We start from the raw sequence: 8,538 nt of genomic DNA, 5'->3' as shown, positions 1-8,538 counted from the left end.
GTTAAGGCTATCCCTTCTTTCTTTTGTCATGATCCATACGATGCGAATGAAACGTGCAAATGCACAAATTCCATGAATGACTCTATTCATAGAAGTATTAGAAATATCTATGTTCTTGAATTTTCGTGTGTCATAATAGTTTATCATCTGTTCATGGGTCTCAGAAAAATACGAAAGATGAAAAGAGTTTACTTTATGATATTGCTCAAAGGCAAAATAGTCTTATGAAGCTCCGAAGATTTTATTAACGTACGTTTCATGCATTGCATTCATGTAAATTGGCCTATGAAGAGATGGCGTTATATATGCATATGCATATATATATATATATATATATATATATATATATATATATATGTATATATATGTATGTATATGAGATATGTGAAAGGTTATGGCATTATATACAAACCACCACCTAATCAGGTGGTATATGATGATGATGTTGCCCATAGTGGCTGAAATATAACTCAGACGGCGTTATATACGCGTATATCTGTATGTATATATATGTATATGGGATATAGGAATGGTTATGGTATTATAGACGCACCACCACCTGATCAGCTGGTATACGATAATAATTTTCCCCATAGTGGCCAATATGATATGATGGGATGCCCTCAGAGGCTGATGATGTTATGAAACATGTACCTATGCACGACATGACATTCATATGCATATGCATGTCACTAAAAGTAATTTATGATTTACAAAGTTATTCAGGCTTACAAATTGAGTCATATACTCTATATTTCTTCCATGTCTCTTATGTATTTATTTATGTGCCTTACATACTTAGTATATTATTCGTACTGGCGTCCATTTTTGCCTGGGGACGCTATATTTCATGCCCATAGGTTCCGATAGACAGGTCTAGAGCCCTCCAAATTGGCTATCAACTCAGCGGAAGATGTTGGTGCGCTCCATTTGCTTCGGAGTTGATCGTTTGGTTAGTATAATTTAGACGTGTATTGTTTGGTATGGTGGGACTCTGTCCCGACCTTTATGATATTTATATACTCTTAGAGGCTTGTAGACATATGTCGTGTATGTAAAAGATTGTACGACCTTGACGGTCTATGTTTTAAGTTTATAAAAGATCATGTTTGCCTATTAGGCCTGTATGTCATGTGTATATGATGATGTAATAAGAAAGATATGTTACGTTGGTACTCAGTTGAGTAAGGTACCGGGTGCCCGTCACGGCCCACCAGTTTGGGTCATGACAAAAGTGGTATCAGGGCAAGATGCCCCGTAATATTACGTCTATATTACGTCCCGCAGTATTATATTACGATGATGTTATGCTTCGCAATATTAAATTACGACAATATTGCACCATGTAGTATTGTACGTTTAATTTGTCGTAAGGAAATTGACATCAGTCCAAGGAAAAGATTATTTAGAGATTAGAGGGCTTATGCTATTTCAAACAAGTGATGACTAAATTCGTGAAGGTGAGAGGGGAGGCAAGTCAAAGAAAATGAATTTTCGTCCAAGTTTAGCATGTTAGGATAAAATACGGGCCGAGCGTTGATACCCGATATTTATGGACAGTACTACACAAGGTACCATATGACCATGATAGTAGGTTATATAATGTGTATTAAAAATAAAAAAAATTTTAAGTAATTTGAGATAATTATTAATTATACTGGTAATTAATTAATTATCGGGTAGTGGGATATTACCAAATTAAATTAATTGAAAAATATTGGATAATGATGGGAAAATAACGTGGCATAATCCACATTCTAATCAAATGACTAAGAGTCTTTTAAGATTAGGTGGAAACCTAAGGCATTAAAATCAAGACACATCTCATTCTAATATATTAACTTCATGTATTCATTTCTAAAGATCTTGTATACCAAAACCCACTTTTCATTCTCTCAAATACTTATATCAGCTACTAAACTTTACACAACAAAAAAAATGTGAAAACTCTCTGTCCAAACGTTAAAGCCTATAAAACTTTACAATGTCCAAACGTTAAAGCCTATGATCCTTTACAATGTCCAAACGTTAAAGCCTCCGAATTTTTACAATGTCCAAATGTGATATTCTCTGAAATACTACAAGGTCCAGCATGAAATGCTAATTCAAAGAAAGCCCGGTATAATCTTTCTCAAAAATATCATACTGATTTTTCCCTACTTCGATCTGCCGTTACATGCTTTCGCAAAAGAGAATCGGTTCAGGTATGTTAAGGTTATCCCTTCTTTCTTTTGGAATGATCCATACGATACGAATGAAAAGTAAAAATGCAAAAATTCCATGAATGACTCTATTTATAGAAGTATTAGAAATATATATGTTTTTGAATTTCCGTGTGTCATAATATTTTATTATCTGTTCATGGATCTCAGAAAAATGCAAAAGTTGAAAAAGTTTACTTTATGATATTACTCAAAGGTAAAATGGTCTTATGAAGCTCCAAAAGATTTTATTAACGTACTTTTCATGCATTGCATTCATGTGCATTGACCCATGACCAGATGACGTTATATACACGTATATATGTATGTATATGGGATATGGAAAAGGTTATGGAATTATATACGCACCACCACCTGATCAGCTAGTATATGATGATGATGTAGCCCACAATGGCTAAAATATGACTCAGACAACATTATATATGTGTATATATATATGTATATATATGTATATGGGATATGAGAATGGTTATGGCGTTATATATGCATCAACACCTGATCAGCTAGTATACGATAATGATTTTGCCCACAGTGGCCGATATGATATGATGGGATGTCCTCAGAGGCTGATGATGTTATGAAACATGTACCTATGGACGACATTCATACGTATATTCTCCCATGTTTTCCGTTGGTCAACAACCAACTAAAGTGCTCTATACTTCTTCACTACTCGTACAGGGAAGGTGGAAGAAATGTTGTCTCTCTTTTTTTGGGGGGGGGGAGCAGAGCAGTCAAAGAATGAACCAAACCAAATAATTGTTCTAGAATGGCTATTCCTCACAATTGCTCCTTGTGATGCAGAGGAAACATGGCAATTAGGATCTCAAGACGCAACAACACCTATAATGCAAGGAATAACAGACTTACATCACGATGTATTTTTCTTCGTTATTCTGATTTTGGTTTTCGGTATGATGCTAAAAGTAATTTATGATTTACAAAGTTATTTAGACTTACAGATTGAGTCATATACTCTATATTTCTTCCATGTATCTTATGTATTTATTTATCTGCCTTACATACTCGGTACATTATTCGTACTGACGTCCCTTTTGACTGGGGACGTTGCGTTTCATGCCCGTAGGTCCCGATAGACAGGCCGAGAGCCCTCCAAGTAGGCTATCAGCTTAACAAAAGATGTTGGTATGCTCCATTTGCTTCGGAGTTGCTCGTTTGGTTAGTATAATTTAGACGTGCATTGTTTAGTATGACAGAACTTTGTCCCGACCTTTATGATATTTATGTACTCTTAGAAGCTTGTAAACATATGTCGTGTACGTGAAAGATTGTACGACCTTGTCGGCCTATGTGTTGAGTTTATAAATGATCATGTTGGCCTATTAGGTCTGTATGTCACGTGTATATAATGATGTAATAAGAAAGATACATTACGTTGGTACTCAGTTGAGTAAGGTACCGGGTGCCCGTCCCGGTCCACCAGTTTGGGTCGTGACAAAAATATACTCATGAGAACTCCCAGTCTCCAAATCCATAGAACCTACGGACCACCATATTTTATTTTAACTCCATTGCCTGAATGTCTCACACTCCTTCAATACACGATCATCCCACGAGGAATACTTCTATAATTCTTCTGTGCCACAAAGCAAAATTTGAACATCGGCAGTCGATCAACTAAGAGAGTGCCCAATACCAATGAGGAATTTGTTTAACCAAAAAGTGGAATTTTGGTTAAAGCCTTAATTTAGAAGAACTCAGGTTACTGATAATCAAAGAATGAGTAAAAGAAAGTGATTTTTGCCAACAATAAGATAACAAAGTAAACCAGTGTATTCAGATTTCGTGTGCTTACAATTGTCCCATTCTTTCCTTTTTATAGCTATCTTGGAAATATGCGTTTGGCCTTTGTCATAATAAGGCCATTATAGACAACTAAAGACATTAAATGCTACTTCACATAATCATTGTATTTTAATACAGATTCTCTAATGTTTTTAGTATTTAATGCTCATTAAATACTGTATATATACTCTTTTGTGCTGTCAGATTCATTCTCCTTAATTCTTGGACTTAAATAGGTACGAGCATTGAATCTATTGAGTATCCGCTTGTGCCTCCTCTTATGCCTCTGCTCGTATCTGTTGCAACTCGTGTCTCTTTGCCAACCATAACTCTTTGACTAGTCTACGTGTCATGACACATCATCTTCCAATCACTTTAATATGTAAACTCAATTTTTCCCAATACAGTATCCATAAATCAAAACACATCACCCCTTCTGAAATGTATACTCTCATCAAGCCACACCAGATAGTAATATCATTTACCAAGTCATCTGAGATCGTCCATGCTGCCTAAGAATTCATGTCCTTCCCTTCATAACTGAATTGTGACCTTAAACATGCAAATATCAACACTACACAATACACCACACATACTATGTTATCATAAGAAAAATACGAGAACTTCGTAATCCACTCCGAGTCACAAGTAACTGCATACTTAATTAGCCAAGAACTTTCTATTTGATCCCATCTAGGAGAAAATCACTATACATCTCATGCTCCCCATGTTGATACCCAATTTATTTCCTCATATATTTTAAAATGCATATATACTTTCCAAATAGTGCATGAGCTTCAACCAGCATTTTTCCATAATTTTCTATAATTTTAAAAGGATTTTGATTAAATTATTCTAGAATTTTATTATCCAAATAATTACTAATTGTACCACAAATGGCTTTATGATAATTTAATTGCTTAATTTTATTATTTTATATTTATACTGAGCTTTAATTATTTCATAAATAACCACATTCACATGTTAGGGTTATAATTTGCAATAACTTTGCAATAATGGACCATGTGTGCATAATTACCATATTTCACAAGAAAATAACCTTTTGTATTTTTATAGGATTAAATAATTATTTTAAATTATTTCATGCATAAAAATCATTTTTATCATTTAATTAACTATTTTTAAAAAATATTTTATCAATTAATTGGGTATTTAATAAATTGCCTCTTTAATTTTGTTTAAATTCGGACCTAGCCCTAAACTACCCTAGCCCAATTAAACTAACCCAATACCCATAAACCAGTTTTAACCTGCCCAACCCCAGATTCGATCCTGGCATTTGATCTCAAGAGATCAACGGTCCAAGATATTCTTTCCATTTTTAATATACCAAAACTCCAAACCCAACCCCATTTTGCAAGATCCATCGCCCTTGAATCCCACCTCCTCTCTTCTCTCTCAAACCCTAGCTACCGTCACCTAAAAACCTTCGATCTATGGAGTTTCTCTTCGATCTTAGGCCCTATCTGGCCTCTTATCTCTACTGGCTATTCGATTTCCTTGTTGTTTGATGGGATCTCGAAGAGATTCAACACATACCTGACTTCAACTCTTCATTTTTTCTCGATGAACCTGCCTATGTTCATCTCTATATTTGTGAGCGCTGGTATCTTCGTGTTCATGGCTTCAAATCTCTCGCTCAAACAAGATTTCTCACCTCTGTTTATTTTTTACCTAACCTAACTTTTTCTGGTTAAATCGTTCAGATCTACCTAGATCTGGAACAATTTGAGTTTGTTTGCTACTTTTCTTTTTGTATTCTGCTATTTTTCTTATTATTGTTGGCTGATTTTCATTTTTTCCTAAAAAAACTAGGGTTTCAACTTTTTAAGTTTCTGCAAATGCTTTAAAATGCCTAAAGGCTCAACTCCGACCTTTCTTCTCTACTGTTCGACTAGCGTCTTTGCTTGATATTTCATCTCTGTACTTATACATGCTTAATGTTTTCCACTATTCAATTATTTACCTCACTGATCTTACTCGTTTGTTTTGGCTCTGTTATATAAACGGATTAATTGGTTTACTTGCTTAATTAGGGTTTGAAATTATATTTTTCTTTTTAAAATTAGTATCTTTCTGAGATTTTTATTTGTTCTTTCCTTATATGTGACTTATAATTGGTACTACCTTCCTTAATTATGCTACTAGCTTGATTTCTGGGTTTGATTCATTCTGACCAACCTATAAATGGTCTCTGACTTATTTCTTACCTTATTAAACCTCAATTCTATCCGCTAATTGATTTCGTATGAGATTTTCCCTAATTTAAGGGGTCTCTCCGGATCCTATCATGTTAATTGATTGAGTTTAGCCTTAATTAACTAGTTGAATGATTTTCTTACCTTATTTGTGAACTTTTAATTTCCTTTACCTTATTTGTTCCACTCTGCTGAATGCTATATAACCTCACCATTCTGATTTTTGAAAACACACGAACATACATGCTTAGACTGAGACATCCATACTTATAAGCACACACTAATACACACTTACACAATTTCAGTTTCTTTGATTTGTTGCACTGTCTATCCAGCTGAAAGCCAATGCTAGACTCTTGGATTTCATTCATCTTCACCTTCCTGTTTGCTATCTCCTTAACTGGTATGCCTCCATTTCTGTTATTATGTTCTCTTCTATATGCTATGTAGTTAGACTTCAATATGATTCTATTTGCGCTTATGTTTCCTATTTACTTCTTTGCTAACTAGCATGTCTCCATTCCTGTTATCCCGTTCTCTTCTATGTGCTATGTAGTTAGACCTCAATATGATTATGTTTGCCCTTCTGTTTCCTATCTACTACTCTCTTAACTAGTATGCTTCAATTTCCATTACCATATTCTATTTTGTATGCTATGTAGTCAATTCACTATAGACGTCAACATGTTTTTGTTTCCTGCTTATTTCTCTCTTAACTAGTATTCCTTAATTCATGTCTTGTTCTATGTGCTGCTATAGTTAGTTTACTCTAGCATGTTCATGTTGGATCCATGATCATTGTTTGCTTGTTTCTGAAACTAGCATGTTTAATTTATGATACCTCACCTTATTCTGTATGGATGTTTGATTGGTTATTTTAATTTCAGAACGCTTCTGTCCCATATATGTCTATTTGATTCCACCTAGTGTTAATTAATAAACTAAGTTATCTCCAATAATATGAAACACTGTCCAAATCTGTTGTATGTTCCCTATTCTGAACATGGCTAGATACTGCAAGCATGTGACTAATATGTGGCTAATTTTGTTTGTTGATTCAAGTGACCTGGCTTTTGTGATCACTAATATAAGTATCCAGTCTAAATAAAGAACAAGCCTGAACCATGTGCTGAGTATGGGTTCTGTTTGTACAACTCTGTTGCCACTAGTTCTTATCCACTTCTGAAAACAAACTGTTTTCATAAAACTATCCCCTACCCTTGTATAATGTTGTCAAACTCTTACTCTTAGCTGTCTAGGGTCCTGCAACTCCAAGTGTGAGCACTTCTTTGGGTCCATGAGACTCCTCTGAACTCTAACATATTGGGGATGGTTTTCCAATCCTTTGTGAATTTTGTTGAGCATCTGATTCTGGTGTGAGCATTGCCTGGGGTCCCTGAGGCCTTTGGGAACTTTGACACACTAGGAACTAGTTTTATGTATTATGGATGGGCTACCACTATGCACATAGGTGCTATGTTTAATGGTCTGGTTTCCAGAATTGATGTTGGGCCTGCCAAGGCTCCCTATAGTATAATGGTTCTTTCATTGTATAATTTATTCATATTGGTCAGTAATAATAATCTTTGTAAAACAAGATATTAGGATTATTAGTAAAATTTGGGTGGGGGGGGGAGGGGGTTATTCTTACATCTCTATTGAAATTAGGTAGAGATCCTGCTTATAGGACTTGACTATGCTGATTGCTCTATGTGGATATTGTATTATGTTTAGAGATCCTGCCTATAGGATTTTATGATCATTTGACTTTGTGATGCACATCTGCACATTAGAAATCCTATTTATAGGATCTGCACGCATTTTCAATTCAGTGTGTATTAGTAACCATGTCTATAGGATCATGTCTGTTTGAATAACAATTTTCCTAGCAATATGCTTAATGAATTCTTCCTGCACATGAGTAATAGAGATCCTACCTATAGGAACTAAAGTTGCCTAGATACCATACCTATAGGAAATAAGATAATCAATTCTGCACATAGTTATCATGCCTATAGGAAAATATCAGTTTTTCACTTAGATATCATGCCTATAGGAAATAACCGTAAAAAATAGTTTCAACACTTAGATATCATGCCTATAGGAAATACATATAAAATCAGGTCTTTACACTTAGACATCATGCCTATAGGAAGTAAATGTAAAAAATCAGTTTCTGTGTTTAGGTGTCATGAGAAATAATGCTTGTAATCAGTTTCAACAGTTAGAAAGCATGCCTATAGGATTTAAAGATAAAAAAATCTGCCCGTTAAAATTAGCAATTGGTGTAC

Source organism: Nicotiana sylvestris, chromosome 1 (assembly GCF_000393655.2).
Source record: "Nicotiana sylvestris chromosome 1, ASM39365v2, whole genome shotgun sequence".
Taxonomy (NCBI): Eukaryota; Viridiplantae; Streptophyta; class Magnoliopsida; order Solanales; family Solanaceae; genus Nicotiana; species Nicotiana sylvestris.
The sequence above is the reverse complement of the archived record's forward strand: the minus strand, read 5'-3'. Positions refer to the sequence as shown.